The sequence below is a fragment of the Antechinus flavipes genome, chromosome 1 (genome assembly GCF_016432865.1).
Source record: "Antechinus flavipes isolate AdamAnt ecotype Samford, QLD, Australia chromosome 1, AdamAnt_v2, whole genome shotgun sequence".
Taxonomy (NCBI): domain Eukaryota; kingdom Metazoa; phylum Chordata; class Mammalia; order Dasyuromorphia; family Dasyuridae; genus Antechinus; species Antechinus flavipes.
Genome location: NC_067398.1, coordinates 254,277,355 through 254,294,515, shown reverse-complemented (window position 1 = coordinate 254,294,515; position 17,161 = coordinate 254,277,355).

Genomic DNA, 17,161 nt, shown 5'->3' with positions numbered 1-17,161 from the left:
AAAGGGCAAATGGCTAGTCTAAGGTCACACAGACTGCAAGTAGCAGATTCAGAATTGAAACCCTGATTCCAAACTCCAAACTCATTATATTTTTCATTATACTACAGTAATACATTGTCAATTCTTATTGTTATTATTACATTCAGGGAACATTTTATCTTGAGGTACAATGTCCCATCTATGACTAGGCAATGTCATTAGAGTAGCCTTTGGGTAATGAGGGACTCAGATGACAGGATATAAGAAATATGGGGGAGAGACAGGAGGCAGAAAAAGGAGATGAATAATAATAGCTGTTCTCCCTTGATACTGTGCAACAAAGATTACCAAGCACTTGGTACAACATTCTCTCACTAGATCCTCACAGCTTCCCTTGTTTTTATTCAGTCATTGAGAATTTTTCATGACCCCATTTGGGGTTTTCTTGGCAAAGATACTGGAGGGATTTGCTGTTCCCCTTTCCTGCTCAATTTACAGATGAGGAAACTGAGGCAAACCACCTTTTTCAGGGTTAAATGACTTGTTTAAATTCACACAGCTAGAAGGTGTGTGAGACCTTATTTGAACTCAGAAAGTTGATCCAGGCTGAGCACTCTATCTACTGTGCCATATAACTACCCAGGCTACCGCTTCCTTATGAAGCAGGTAGAAGAAATATGATTTTCGTTATTTTATAGATAAAAAACTGGAGGTCAGAAAAGTTAAATAAAGTGCTGAAGGTCACACTGTTAGCTGGTAAGTGGTGATCCAGGTCTTTTGGCTCCAATGCTACATTGCCTCCTGATGGTAGCTAACATTTATGTACACTATTATTGCTTACAAAAATACATGATGGTATTTAATTCCCATATTAATTCTGCAAGATATGGTGATAATAATATCTTTTACATATGCTTTAGGATTTGCAAAGGACTTTACTTACATCATCTCATATGATCCTCATGACAATTCTGGGAGCTAAGTGTTTATTGTGATCCTAAGTTTACAGCTGAGGAAACTGAGGCAGGCAAAAGAATTAATGACTTGACATGGATCACACTGGGAAGTCTCTGAGGCCACATTTTAATCAGGTCTTTCTGTCTCCAAGTCCAGCATACTATGCACAGCACCTAGATGATTAGGGTGGTCACCATGAACCAGACCTGAAGGATAAATTAAATGTTCAAAAATCAGGTAAAAGCATCATAAGTGCATTGCTGGAAAGATCCTTAGAGGTCTTAGAGATTGTCTAGTTTTCTCATCTGCAAAAAATAAATACGAGAGGAAAATACAAAGTCCCATCTGTGGCTTACCAATATCAGCCACATTTCACAGATGAGAAAACTGAGGCCCAGGAAGCATCAGAGGCAAGATTTTAGCCGAAGTTCTCTGAATCCAAATCTTGTGCCATCTTTTTCTGCAGCGACATGGCAGCCTCTAACATGCCCCAGGACTTGGGTCTGGATGACAACAAGACAAAGGAAGGAAACTGGGGAAACTTCAGACAGTATCCAAAGAAATCGACAAAAACCTGGACAACCTAGCTTCAAAGTCCTTCCATCATGAAAGAAAGCTACCCATTGCCAGGGGAGGGGAAAAGATATTAACTCTATCATTGTCAATATTAATTGCTATCAATCAATACATTAATCATTAATATTAATAACACTAAGAATTATATAATTAATATGTAGTAAATAATAATTAATATTAGCATTAACTCTAATAAGCTCTTTGTCCAGATTCATTCTCATCTCAATCTTGTGACTAACAAATTGTATGAACTTTGAAAACTCACTTCCTTCTCTGCAAATCTCACAACAGAGATTTGCAGCTCATGTACAATTGTCTTTTCTAATCTGCATTGTACTGCTTATTTTATTTGGTATTTCTTCAATTATGCATATAAAGACAATGAAATTTTAGAAGTCACTTCTCCTCTATGGGCCTCCTCTTCTGTAAAAAAAAAAAAAAAGACCAAATTAGGGGTTCTTGGCATTTATCCCTGTGATGAAGTCTGTGGCTGGACCTCTTCTCAAAAAAAAAGTATTAAAATGCATAAAATAAAATACATAATATTAAAAAAGGAACCTAATTATTTTGAAATAGTTATCAAAATGTGTTTAATTCAGTTCATGTACCCCAATTTAAGAATCCCTGGATTCCCTATTGATTAGAGAAAGGCAAATTAAGACAACTTTGAGGTACCACTTCACACTTCTCAGATTGGCTAAGATGACAGGGAAAGATAGTGATAAATGTTGGAGGGGATGTGGGAAAACTGGGGCTAATGCATTATTGGTGGAGCTGTGAAATGGACCAGTCATCTGGAGAGTAATTTTGAATTATGTCCAAAGGGCTATAAAACTGTCTCTACCCCTTGATCCATCCATGTCTCTACTGGGCCTGTATCCCAAAGAGATCCTAAAAGAAGGGAAAGGACCTGTATGTGCAGCCCTTTGTAGTTTGTAGCAGCCCTTTTTGTAGTGGCAAGAAACTGGAAACTGAGTGGATGCCCATCGGTTGGGGAATGGCTGAATAAGTTATGGTATATGACTATAATAAAATATTATTTTCTATAAGAAATTATGAGCAGACTGATTTTTGAAAAGCCTGGAGAAACTTACATGAACTGATGCTGAGTTAAGTGAGCAGAACCAGAAGAACATTGTACACAATAACAACAAGATTATGGGATGATCAACAGTGATTGACTTGGCTCTTTTCAACAATGAGGTGCTCCAAGACAATTCCAATAGAGCTGGGATAGAAAATGCCATCTGCATCCAAAGAGAGAACTGTGGAGACTGAATGTGTTTGGAAGCATAGTATTTTCACCATTTTTTTTGGTTGGTTGGTTGGTTGGTTGGTTTTTTCTTTCTTGCATTTTTCCCTTTTGGTCTTATTTTTATTACACAGCATAATAAATATAAAAATTTAGCCTATATCAGATTGCTTTCTGTCTTGAGGAGAAAAGAGATAAAGGAGGAAGGGAGAAAAATTTGGAACATAAAGTCTTACAAAAGTGAATACTGAAAACTATCTTTGCATGCATTTGAAAATATAAAATACTATTTAAAAATAATTTCTGGGCTCTTAGATAATTTCTAAGGTCCTTTCCAGTTGTAGTAATGCTCTATAAACTGTATAAATTAAGTAATGATGCTAGTGATTAGTGCTAGTGATTCTAATTTAACAATGTTATTGGAAGATAGCAAGGTCAAAGAATTGAAATTTTTACCTCAAATTTAAAAAGCAAGTTTTTTTTTTCTCAAAGCTTTTGAAATTATACTATGTGGACAGTCACCTGCTCTGCTTATGTGTAGGGTCATCCAGGCCCCTGCTGTTGTTAGTTCATAGATAGGGCAAGCTATGTCTATGATTCAGGGCAACTGGAAGGCTTGTAAGATGGCAGATTTAGGATTAGAAAGGATTTTATAGGTTCAATATCTGCAAACTACAGATGAGGAAATTGAGATCCAGGGAGGTTAGCTAATGTGCCTGAGATCATGACAGTAGTAAATAGCAGAGCCACGATCTGAACCATATACTTTGACTCTAAATCCCATACCATGTTTTTGCCTTTTTTGTATCCCCATTCCTTAACCTCCTGAATTAAATCTAAGTTCAAATCCAACCTTAGACACTTATTAGTTATGTGATCCTGGGCAAGCCACTTAATTGCTCTCTGTCTCTAATGTAAAATGGGAATAATAATAGCTCTTACCTCCTAGGATTGCTGTGAGGATCAAATGAGGTAATATTTGTAAAATGTTTAGCATATAGTAGATGCTTAAGGAGTGTTTGTCTGTTCCTTTCCTTATTATCCTATGAAGTCCTTCCCATTAAAACTCAACTCAAATGTTAGCTTTTCCATGAAGCTTTTCCCTAATCTCCCTCATTCATATATGAAGGATTCATGTGAGTGGAATCAACCCTAGACAAAATGTTGACCACATTTTGAACCACCCACATGGTGTGATTTCAGAGAAATTCATTCCATTGTTCAGTCTTTTCCAATTTTGTCAGTCTCTTTGTGACCCCATTTGGAGTTTTCTTGGCAAAGACACTGAAATGGTTTGCAATTTCCATCTCTAGCTCATTTTACAGATGAGGAAACTAAGGCACACAGGAGTAAGTGATTTACCCAGGGTTATCTGAGACTGGATTTCGGCATAGAAACATAAGTCTTTCTGACTCCAGACCTAGCACTCTGAGCACTATGGTACCACCTAGTTCCCTGAAAGGTTTTGTCCCCCAAATTCTTCCCCACCTGCACCTTGTTTAAAACTTAGACTGTCTTTAACAGGAGACAAAGTGTTTCCTTCTATCTCAGAGATGATCCTCATAGTATAAATTCCTCTCTAGTAGCTGATGTGAGAATCCCCCCAAAAGCAAATTTTGAGTTGGAAAAGGGGGAAATGAATCAGTAAAGTGGGCAGCAGAAGGCGGTATGCGAAGGTTAAAAAAAAGTACAAAAATGCAAAGTAGGGGCCCTCTACCATTCTGACCATTATTCTTTGGGCTGGGCTGACAGGGAAGTCTTAGCGGGATCTAACCGATAGCTCTGCCTCATAGTCCTATAGCTCTATTGAATGATCTTGGGTCTCCTTCAAGGTTGCTGACCTGGATAGAACTCACCCTTCCCCCCCCCACTCCCGCCCTGGACGGTGGAGGGAGGAGAGGGGACAATGGTTCTGGGGTGCCGGGGCTGCCAGGGACAGATGGCATTGGCTTGGAGTATCAGGCCCCAGCTGAGTGCCACCCTGAGAGACCCAGGCAGAAGCCGGCATTGCTGTGAGTCAGTGCCAAGCACACTGGCATATGCCGTACTCATCCCTACACCTGTCGGGGGCTGGGGAGGAGGAGTCTACCCTGGCTGGGTCTGGAAGGAGAGGGTGAATGAGGGCAGGGTAGGGAGGAGGTCAGCCCCATCTGCAGCCAAAGGGATCCGTCAGAGGAAGAGGGAGAGAGAGGGTGAACCTGCTAGAGTGAGGCAGGGGGATGGACGGGATGGGATAGTGATGAGAAGAAGTCAGAGTGTGTGGTGAGAAGGAAGAAAGTGATGGGGAAAAGCCCAGATGGATAGGAGAGGGGAAAAGAGAATTAGAAACAAGGAGAAGAGAATTTTCTCATTTGCAAAATTAGAAGGTGACTAGATGCTCCTGATATCAGGGATGCAGTTTGGGGCAGAAGGAACAGCTAAATTAGGAGTCTAGAGACTTGGACCTCTATTCCCAGCTCTGTCACTAATGAACTCTGCAACCTCAGGCAGATAATTTAACCTCATAGAATTTCAGCCTCTTTCTCTATAAAGCAAGGGAGTTGTTCCAGATGATTTCTAAGGGTTTTTTCTATATATATATATATATATATATATATATATATATTTTATACTAATGCCCTATGTTAGAGCAGCTGTATAGAGTGCTGGGAAACAAAAAAACTCATCTTCCTGAGGTCAAATCAGGAGCCTTACTAGCTGTGTGACCCTGGACAAGTCATATCACCCTCTTTGCAAACTATTCCAGTATCTTTGCCAAGAAAACCCCAAATGGAGTCACAAAGAATCAGACACAACTAAAAAACAACAGAACAAATGTCCTATATTGGGTAGGGATACGTGATGCTGTGGAAAAAAAAAAAAGAATGCAGAATTTGGAAGTCAGAGGAGTTCAAATCCCACATTCACTATATTTTATGGCCTTGGATAAATCACATAATCTGTCTGGTCTTCAGTTCTTTATCTGTAAAATGAGAGGGCTGGACTTGATGACTCTTATAGTCCCTCTCAAATCTAAATGTATAATCCCATGCACCCATTTGTCTGAGCCTACAAAGACAAATCAGGTCATTCAAGTATTGAGCAATATCATGACATTGTTAAAGTTTGGTTTCCTCATCTTCCAGTTTCCATCTCTCCTTGGTTACCCAGTGAGATCCTCTACTACATTACCAAACTTGCACATCCCTTTTATTCCCTAAAGCATATATGTGGCTGTGGGCCATGTCACTCTCCTCCTCAAGAAGCTCTATCGGCTCCCAGTTGCTCCCAGGTTTTAAAAAAAAAAAAAAAAAAGATACTTTGGTATTAAAAACCCTTCACACTTAGTTTCTGTTTTACCTTTCTAGTATTACTTCACATTGCTGTTGTTCAGTCATTTTAATTAAGTCTGACTCTTCAGGACCTTGTTTGAGGTTTTCTTGACAAAGATACTGGAATTATTTGCCATTTCCTTCTCCAGCTTATTTTACAGATGAGGAAACTGAGGCACACAGGTTTAAGTGACTTGCTCAGGATCACGTAGCTATTAAGTGTCTGAAGCTGGATTTGAATTCAGGAAGATGGGTCTTCTTGATTCCTGGTCCTAGCACTTTGTGCACTAGGTCACCTAGATGTCATGGAGCAAGAAGACCTGAATTCAAATCTAGCTTCAGACATTTACTAGTTGTATGATCCTGGGCAAGTCACTTAACCACTATCTGCCTCCATTTTCTCTACAGGAAATAACAGTACCTACTTCTCAGGGTTGTTGTAAAGATCAAATGAGATAATCCCTGGCACATAATAGATACTATATAAATACTTGTCTGTTCCTCCTTCCACCATGAAGTCCTACACAAAAAAAAAACTCAATTCAAATACTACCTTTTTCATGAACTTTTCCTTGGATCCCCCTTGTACAATCATGACCTTTCCACCAATACCAGATGATGCATTTTATCTTATATAATTCTGGAATGCTTATGTAATTGTGTATATCATGAGTCGGTACATTTGCATCCTGTTGACTTCTAGATTATAAGATCCTCAATCCTTAGATAAGAACTAAACCTTATCTAAATCCAGAGACCTCCAGAGTAGACCACCTTTGGATTCTGCCCCTAAAAAGTACTTAATAAATATGTGTGGTAGACAATTAGATGGCACGGTGGATAGCATGGAGGGCCTGGAGTCAAGAAGACCCAAGTTGAAATCTGGCCTTGAATACTTCATGTGACTGGGCAAGTCACTTCATTACATTTGTCTCAAATTTTTTATCTAGCAAATGAACTTAAGAAAGAAATAGGAAACCATCCCAGTGTCTCAGCCAGGAGAACTGAAAAAAGGGACTACAAATGAACAACAACAACAAAATATATGTCGTCTTGCAGTGAATCAATTAAAAATCAAAAATCAAAAATCCCAAGCAATGGGAAATATATTACTTCATGGTTTACAAAATGTGCTTCTCAAAAAAAAAAAAAAAAAAAGTGCTCCTCACCGATAATCCTAGAAAATCAGGAGAGTGAATATTATGATCTGACATTTACAGATGGCAAAATTTAGACTCAAGGAAGGTAAAGTTTCTGCAGAGTCAGTGTGGTCTAGTGGGAATAACCCTGGCTCTGGAGTCAGAGGCACATGTTCACATTACACCCCCCTCATACTTCTCTAAGTGATCTTGATTATACAGCTAGTAAGTGTTAGAAGCTGGAATCAAATCTAAGTTTCTCCACTCCAAAACCAGGGCACTTCCCAATAAAGCACACTGCCTCTCTTCAAGGTCAAGGTCTTCCTTCAAGGTCATGGTGGGTGACCATTTCCTCTCCCTATTTGTGGATCAAGTTTGAAGCAGCAAAGCGGCACCATAATGCACAAGGTGCCAGGTCTGGAGTCAAGAAAGCTCATCTTCCCGAGTTCAAATCCTACCTCAGACATTTACTAGCTGTGTGACCCTGGGCAAGTCGAGTAATCCTGTTTGCTTCAGTTTCCTCATCTGTAAAATGAGCTGGAGAAGGAAATGCAAAGCCCTCCAGAATCTTTGCCAAGAAACCCCCAAATGGGATCACAAAGAGTCTGACAGGACTGGAAAATCACTGAACAACAACCAGTCAAGTTCAAGTTCAGATATAAGTAAAAAAGAAAGGTTTTCAGGCCAGGGGTAGCTACTTGAAGGTTGAAATTGTTCCAAGGGAATATAGCTACCTTCAGGTGCTATAATTTAATATTTACAAGTTTCATTTAAGCCCACATAGGTCTTCTGAATCCTTTATATGTAGATATGGATTTCCCCCTTAGCCAGGAGACTATGGTCTCTCTGATTTAGCTCAGAATGTAACTGCAATAACTTGGCTGAATATTGTCTTCCCTTTCCCACCCAAACCTTCCCAGTGTGGTTCTGTGCCAACTCTTCCAGGCTCAGAAATTATGTTTTCCAGAGTGACAGGGCAACACCTGCACCACATTTCAAATTACAGACCTCAGGGTAAAAATACCAATGTTGAATCAGGTGAACCTTCCTATATGCAGAGGCTAGATGCACAGACTCCCAGAATCTTACAACTAGAAAAGCCTCGTGGCAATGTATGTATCTGGCAGAAAAGGGTAAAGGAAAAAAGCAAAGGGGCAACTAGGTGGCACAGTGGATAGAGTGCCAGCCCTGAAGTCAGGAGTTCAAATCTAGCCTCAGACACTTAACTCAAGTCACTTAACCCCAATTGCCTCAAAGGGAAAAAAAAGCAAGAAAGGACAATGATTATCTTATTGTATTCTTTAGTCCAGCTAGGTGGTACAATGGAGAGAGCTGTGAGCCTTGCAGTCAGAAAGACTTGAATTAAAATTTGACCTAACTGTGTGACCCAGGGCACATCACTTAATTCCTGTCTGCCTTAGTTTTTTCAGCTGTATAATGGGGATAACAATAGCCCCTACCTCATTTAATATTTGTAAACTTCTTAACACAGTGCCTGACACTTTTTATTTTCAGTCATTTATTCAGTCATTTTCATCTGTGTTCAACTCTTCTTCATAAACCTCATTTGGGTTCATTCTTGGCAAAGATACTGGAATATTGGCCATTCCCTTCTCCAGCTCATTTTACAGATCAGGAAACTGAGGCAAACAGGGTCATGCACCTACTAAGTGTCTGAAACTGCATTTGAACTCTGCCCTTGTCTGGCACACAGTGGGTACTTAATAAATGCTCGTTCTATTCCTCTTTTCCTCTTCCACACTTAGGATGAATTCACCATTTTTAGTGATTCTAGAGCCTTGACATCTGCGCCTAGAGAAGTAAACACTGATCATCTCCATCTTTCTAAAGCTTACTTTCAAATGCGTTATCTCAGGAGGAAAGCCTTTAGCTTAATGAAAGTGTCTCATCTTTAGAGACAAAAGAATGTGTCATGGACAAAGTCTGGGACTAGACATTTACTAGCTTTGTGACTCTGACTGAGCAAGTGCTTAATCCTTCTGGACCTTATTTTCCTTACCTATAAAATGAAAGGGTTGGACCAGATAGCCGGCCATCCTTTCTAGCTCTAAATCTAAATCTCTCAGTGATCCTAAGGTTACCCCTTCAATGAGTAATCTCTCACTCCATCTCTACCACTCTATGCATCAGTCTTGGATTCTTCCCATGCCCTATAAATAATTCAGAGACCTAGGCACCCATAACACAGCTCTGCACCGACCGGCTCCAGTGCCAGGAATCTTGGGAAGAGGGCCCGATAATATTGCATGAGTCCAAAGTAATTAAAGTGCATCATTACATAGAAATTTGTAATTAAACACTTTAACGTAATCATGCCGCACAGCACGGCTCCTGATGAATTAATTAAAAGAACTCCAGAAATTAATGTTTGCATTGTCACCATTGTTGTGCTAGCCTCCGCAGACGCTCTGGCTACTCCCGAAGCATGTTGGGAAGTAATTATATGCCCCGATGGAGGGGGGAAGTGGAAAGGTCTCAGTGTCCCAACAGAACAGGAACCCTGGGCTGAAAAGAGGTGATGTCTTTGTAAGGACCTGGCCAGGAAACTGCCAGGCCTGGGCCAGAGTGAAATAACTATAGCAACAACAACAATAAAGATTTACATTTAAACATCGCCTAACAGTCACAAAGTGCTTTATATATAAACATACAATCTGCTCTGATCCACAAAACAGTTCTGTGAGATAGGTGGTGTAAGTAAGATCATCCCCATTTTGCAGATGAGGAAAGTGAGATCGGGAGATTACGAGATTTGTCTAAAACCATAGTTTGTGAATAAGAAGGATAGCCAGAATTTGATCTTAGATTGTCTGATGAAAAGTCTAGAGATTTTTCTACTAAGTAGTTTGAGACAATCTAAAAGAAGCAGGGAGGCTATAAAGGGATTCCAGGGATTCAGAGATTGAAAAAGTCATGAAAAGGAAAAGAACTGGCCCCCAAAAGAGAAAATGGGAAATACGAATAGAAGGGAAAAGTAACAAGATCACTTTTGAGTTTTTGACTATCAAGTTGGTGACTTCCAGGTAAAATCTTTTATGTGTCCTAGACATTAGGAGATGAGATTTCCAAAAATTCAAGAATGATTCCAGACCTGATACACTAAAAGGGATTAAAAGAGATGGGAAGCTATTAAAAGTGAAGGATTGTGAACGTAGACATATTCTGTTCCAGTAAAGAAAAAAAGGAGGGGTCATCTGAAGGGATGGATGTGGCTGCACAGGACACTCTCTGACCCAATTTTTTTTTTTTTTTGCTGAAGCAATTGGGGTTAAGTGACTTGCCCTGGGTCACAGAGCCAGGAAGTGTTAAGTGTCTAAGACCAGATTTGAACTCCGGTCCTCCTGACTTCAGGCTGGTGCTCTATCTACTGCACCAACTAGCTTTTCCTGACTTATATTTTTTTAATGAACATGAAATGTTCAGTTTTAATGAACATGAAAGGCAATAATATAAAAGGAGAAGTACAAAAGAATGATGCAATCTTTAAGGATATTGCTAAGTCTAAATCTCAAAAGGAACAAAGGCTTGTGGAAAATGAAAGAATAAAGGCTTTTATCAGTGAGAAGTACAAAGAATGAATAAACTTGCAACTTGTAATAGACAGAACTATATTATTGGCTGTCTACGATAAATCAGGACTACTCAGCTCATATTTCCCTCTTTTTTCCTATCTAAGATAATGGATGAAAAAATGAAGTGGCTATCCAAACCAAGTACAATCTGGAAGTGGAGGCCTTTATCACATGCCCTACCTAGTTCCCATCAACCCCCTCATCCCTCAAGTTCATCAACAGAAATGATGTTGCAGAAACAGCAGAAACAGAAACAACCCTTTACTATATGAACTTTGCAATCATCTTTATCATTGACTCTCTTTATCTTTTCTCATAATGTAACTTTTTGCATTATATTTTGTAATATATTTGCATATATTGCATGGGACATTAAAGATATATACATAAACCATATGTGTGTGCAATTTTTTTCAATTAATACCAGAGAGATTTCCTACCAACTTGGTTTATTCTTTTTCAAGCAGTGTTGTATGGTAAGAAGACAAAAAAGATGTCAAGGTAAATTTAGATTCAAATCCTGCTTCCTATTTTACTAGCTATGAGCAAGTCTCTCCTTTCTCTGAGCCTCAGATCCTAATTTTCACTCTATTTCCCATGAAAAGGTCTTGGTTTACTTTTTTGTGAAAAAGCAATCATACAATCTATTTCATAAAGTAATTGTGATTATTAATCAATCAGCATTTATTAAGTGTCTACTATATACCAGACACTGTGTTAAGTCCTAAGTATACAGAGGCAAAGGACAAAACCTGCCCTCAGGGAGCTTACAATTCAAGAAGGGAGACAACATGTGAACAAATATATACAAAAACAAATTGCATACAGGATGAAGAGAAAGTAGTTAACAGAGGGAACACACCAGAATTAAGAAAAGTTAGATCCATAGAAGGTGGGATTTTAGCTGAAACTTAAAGTCAGGGAGGTCAGTAGTTGGAATAGAGAGTGTTCCAGAGGGTGAGGGGTCGGGACAGTCAGAGAAAATTCTGAGTTGAAAGATGGAGTTTCTTGTTCGTGGAATAGCCAGAAGTCCAGTGTCACTAGATTAAAGAGACTATGTCACAGAGTAAGGTTTAAGAAAACTGGAAAGATAGGGCTATGCAGGGTTTGAAGGCCAAAGGAGGCAATAGGGAATCTTTGGAGTTTATTGAGTAGGGGGTGACCAATTGGATCTGCTTTTTGGGGAGAATCGCTTTACTGGATGAATGGATAATGGATTGGAGTGAAGAGAAACTTGTGGGAGGCAGACTTTCCAGAAGGTTATGGCAATAATTAAGATATGAAGTGATAAGGGCCTATACTAGAATGGGTATATTCAGGATATGTTACAAACGTGAAATCAGTAGGCCTTGGAAATGGGGTGGGAGAGATAGTGTTGTCCTCTACAGTAACAGAAAAGGTCAGGGCAGGCTTAGGAAAGGAAAAATTTTTTTGTTTTGTTTTGTGCTTTCAATAGTATTTTATTTTTCCAAATTCTCAATGGTTTTTACCATTCATTTTTGTAAAACTTTGTGTTCCAAATGTTTTCCCTCCCTGAAACAGCAAGTAATCTGATATAAATTAAATGTGTGCAATTTTAAAAAATATATTTCCATTTATATCATGTGTAAGAAAAAATATCAAAAGGGAAAAAAGCCACAAAAAGAGAAAAAAACAAACAAACAACAACAACAAAGATGAAAATATTATGCTTCAACTCACATTCAGTTTCCATAGTTCTCTCTCTGGATGCAAATGGCAGTTTGGGAAGGAAAAATTTGTTGACAAAACTCAAGTCTTCAGACTCCATAGCCAGTGCATTCTCAGCCTTACCACTGATACAAACTAATACAGGTCAGTAGAAAAATTAAATGACAGTCTTTGTTTCTAGAGGCCCTGGCATAATTAATTAGTGTGAAAAAGGAAAAGAGAGGACCTGTGGTGGTAAACCTCTAAGTAGTTCAGATTGTCACCTTGGAAAGCAGGAAAAACCTAACCTGAGAGGATGAGGCAGATGTAGGGCCTGGAGTCAGGAAGTTCTGAGTTCAAATTTAGCATCAGGCATTTAATAATTGACCCTGAGCAAGGATTTTAATGCTGTTTGCCTCAGTTTCCTCACCTATAAAATGATCTGGAAAAGGAAATGGCAAATAACTCCAGTCTCTCTGCCAAGAAAATCCCAAATGGGATGACAAAGAGTCGTACATGACTGAACAATAACAATAACTGAATAACAACAAATTTCTTCTATCAAGTTGAAATCTTTTCTATCCTTTTTACCTTTGTTCATAGTTCTGGCCTCTGAAGCCAAATAGAATAAGGCAAATCCCTTTTTCTATATATCCTTCAAATACTTGAGGACAGTTATCATGTCTCCTCTAAGTATTCTCCTTTTAAGAATAAGTGTCTACAATCCCTTCCATAATATTCTGTTAATGATGATAATGATTCTATAAAAATAGTCTTATACACTGTCTTCTTCTTAAAATTTTATCTTGCCTAGGGGAATGAATGAATGAAACAGGATTTATTAAGCAACTGCTACACTACACTCATAGTCCTAGGCTTTGGAACCCATGCAAAAGCAAGACAGCCCCCAATTAGCTTACACTCTAAAAGGATGAGAAGACATGTATAGGGGAGTGATGGAAAGAGAAGGGAGCTTTGGAGTCCCAGGGATGGGCAATAGAGCTATAAAGCAGTTGATGGTGAAGGCCATTCCAGAGGCAATGGTAATATTATTTTTATCCCTGGCTGCAGAGTAAGCAATGGAAAGAGAAGCAGTGAATGATGACAGAGCAGATGTCAAACTGCCTGAGTAGGCCCTGGTTTCCTGGTGGACAGCTGGATGGCATGGGAAGCATATTTTGGTATTGCCTTGATATTAATACTAGTTTAGGTGAGTTTCCATTCATTCATTTCCCAATCAGAACAGCTCAGGTCCAGAATGGGGTTCTAAAAGCAAATTAATTAACTCCCCTAAGGAAGGGAGGTCATGGTCTTCAAGGCGCTCTAGTGTTGTAAAAGGTACAATAAACCTGTGACTTAGTTCTAGTACTTACTACTTTCTCTCTGAACCTGTCGTTTTTTCATCTGTAAAGTGGTGATAATACTACTTACCTTACATGGTTATGGTTATAAACCATCACAGAACCAAGGAATCAAAGAATTCAGTAGTCATCTAGTCTATCAAAAAAGGAAATCCCTCTGTAATATTAAAATATAATATAAATTATATTAAATTATATTAAATATGTAATTTATATAACTGTTAGATTATTATATAAATATGTAATATTTATATAGGGCATTTGGGGTGGTGCAGTGGATAGAACACTGGGCTTGGAACCAGAAGACTCATTTTCATGAGTTCAGTCTGGTCTCAGACACTCACTAGCAGCGTAATTCCAGATAAGTCACTTAACCCTGTTTTGCCTCTGTTTCCTCATCTATAAAATGAACTGGAGAAGGAAATGCTAAACCACTGCAGTATCTGCCAAGAGAACCTCAAACGGGGTCACAGAGAGCTGGACGACTGGAAAATAACAAACATATTTATATATGTGTAAACTATTATTTAATCTGGAAGATGCCTTAAATTCCTCTGGAAAAGGCTGAAACACTAAAGAAAAATATCTTCCTTGGCCAAGACCTGAGGTGGGGACTGTCTGGCCTCTAGTAAAGCATGCTCTAGATTGAACACATGCCTAATTTTTTTAGGGGTGTGCTGATAAATATTTAACAATCAGGTCTTTAAAAAGCATGACATACTTTTAAAGTTTAATCTGCACCATTAATATTTTTTCTATCACTTTCTTCATTCTAAACAATCAATAAAACAATAATCAAGAGACCTGCTTGCTAGTTTCCTGATTTCTAAGGCAAAAATTTAACAACCAGATTCAGAGAGCCAGTATGAGCTTACTCCAGCACACTCATGGATCTAGCCATAAAAGGGACAGTGGCAGTACTGTAGGAACTTGGGCTAATGACAGTAAGTTAGTGAAGTATGCAAATGGAGAGAAAAGGAGCTAGAATATTGTCAGCCTGCCAGGATGTTTTCTATTATTATATATGCTTTCTTGAAATGGAAATTTATTGTTACATATTTTGAATCCTCCTTGATGTTCTACTAGGCATATGACAATGTTTTTTGTTTTGTTTTGTTTCTTTATTTTTTCTATTTTTTATTTTGCATTTAAATTTTAGATAAATAAATATATTTTTAAAAAAATGAAGAGAACTGAATAATAATGAATGTCCCTTTCTGAACTAAGGTTCTACAAATCATATTGAGATCAGAAGGAAACTCCTTTCAATTTGGACAGAAAACTCCCAAGTAAATAATGCTTCTCTTAAGTTTCCCACTTTTTGGATCTCTGCTGGTCCTCATAGGTGCCTTCCACCAGCTGAAATGGGCAGGGTTCCCTAGTTCAGCTATCCCTGGCAGTGCTGTGCACTTTTTACTTTATTCTTTTTTCCCTTTCCTCCCCACTACTTCTCCCAAGCAAGCTACATTTAAACACAGATTTGTGTGTGTATTTATATGTATATGTATATATATAGACATATATACATATGATATACACATATCTGAAATAATATAAATATGGCTGATATATAATGTAGATTTTTCTCTTGATTAAATCTTTTTAAAGTTTGACTTTATCTGAGATCAGTGATTACCACCCCTACTTTTTTCCCTAATAAATTCTACTGTTAATTATTGTTATTATGTTTGAGTATATTTCTTATTTCTTTCCCTGCTAATTCTTCTACTTTACTTCTTCCACCTGTTAACTTGTCTAGCTATTATTTAACTTCCAACACCCCCCATGAATCCTTTCCTTATTCAAAGTCACACAGGTAATAAGTGGAAAAGTCGGGATTCGACTCATTAGTTTAATCAGAATTATTAGTAAGTCCTTTTTCCACAGTACCACATTCTACACTCTGTGACTTACATCTCCTCCTCTTCTTCTTCTTCCCCAAAACAAAATACTATTGGAGCATAAGTAGGGCATGGAATGTAACAGCTAAAAGAATGATGGTGATAATAACACTGATGGCAAGGAAGTCCAGTCTCATCCCAAACTCAAGGAGAAGCTAGAAGGCAACAACTTACAGACTTTCAAAGTCAGTAGGTAGCTGGGGGCTCCAAGGGAGATAACATGCTCTTGGCTATAGACCAGGACCTTTGATCTGTTCATGACCAGGCTAGGGGTCTTAAAAAAAAATAAAAGCAAAGAATTTTAACAGCAAGAGAGACCCTACAAATCAGCTAGTTAAATCACTGTAAAATTTTACAGATTTTCCATATTTTAACAAATAAGGAAATTGAGGCACAAGAAAGTTAAAAATGACTTGATCAAGGACATGCAATTATAGAAAGCTCTTAAAATATGTAAAGTTTCAGATAAAATATCTTTTCAAAATGCTTTTATCTTCGTACTGAGAGATATCTGAAATTTGACTGCCCCAAACTATGCATTTTTAATTTAAAATAGCATGCAACATAAAATCTGTCCATACCAAATTAATTTCATGTGGGGTAGTATAATGCTAAATTACAGTAGTATAATGATAAAGTAAATGTACAAATTTTCAACTTTGGATGCTGGGAAGCTCCCTTGGGGATTGTATATCATGGGCTCTTGCTCATAACAGTACAAAAACTGGAGGGAAGTCCAGCTCTGATGCTTGTATCTCTAATTGGTGACTAGATGATAGCCTTGTGTGGTGCAGTGATTAGAGCTGGGTGTAGAGCCATGAAGACCTGAGTTCAAATTTTGACTCTGTATACTTACCAGCTATGTGACCCTGGGCAAATTACATAACTGCTACCTTCCTTGGTTTCCCCAAATGCAAATGAAGATAACAATAACCGTTCTTCACAGGATTGTTGTGAGGGATCAAATGAGATAGTCAGTTCTTAACTTTCACCAAGGGAATGGGCACAAAAGTAAAAAAATGTGACTATTGATGCATTGAAGCTATGAGAAGTAGGGAGTTAGGTTCTTGGGATCATCAAAAACTAATCTTTTATTAGAGATTGCTGAAAAGACACTTTTTGCAAACAAGTAATTATAATAAAACACTAATTCCAATAATACTCACTTTTGCTTTTTTAAAATTAATTTTAATTATTTATTTAAAACAAATACCAAATAGAAAAAGAAAAAATTGCCATGTGCACAGCAGAACATAAGAGAGCATTCAAAATATAAGGCAATAAATTTTCATTTCAAGAAAGCCTATATAATAAATACTATATATTGTGTTCAGTTGTCCATCTTTTCTTTGCTCCCTTTTATCTTTTCTTTTGTTTTCTGCTATACACTTTTTACTTTATTCTTTTCCCCCCTTCCTTTCTCC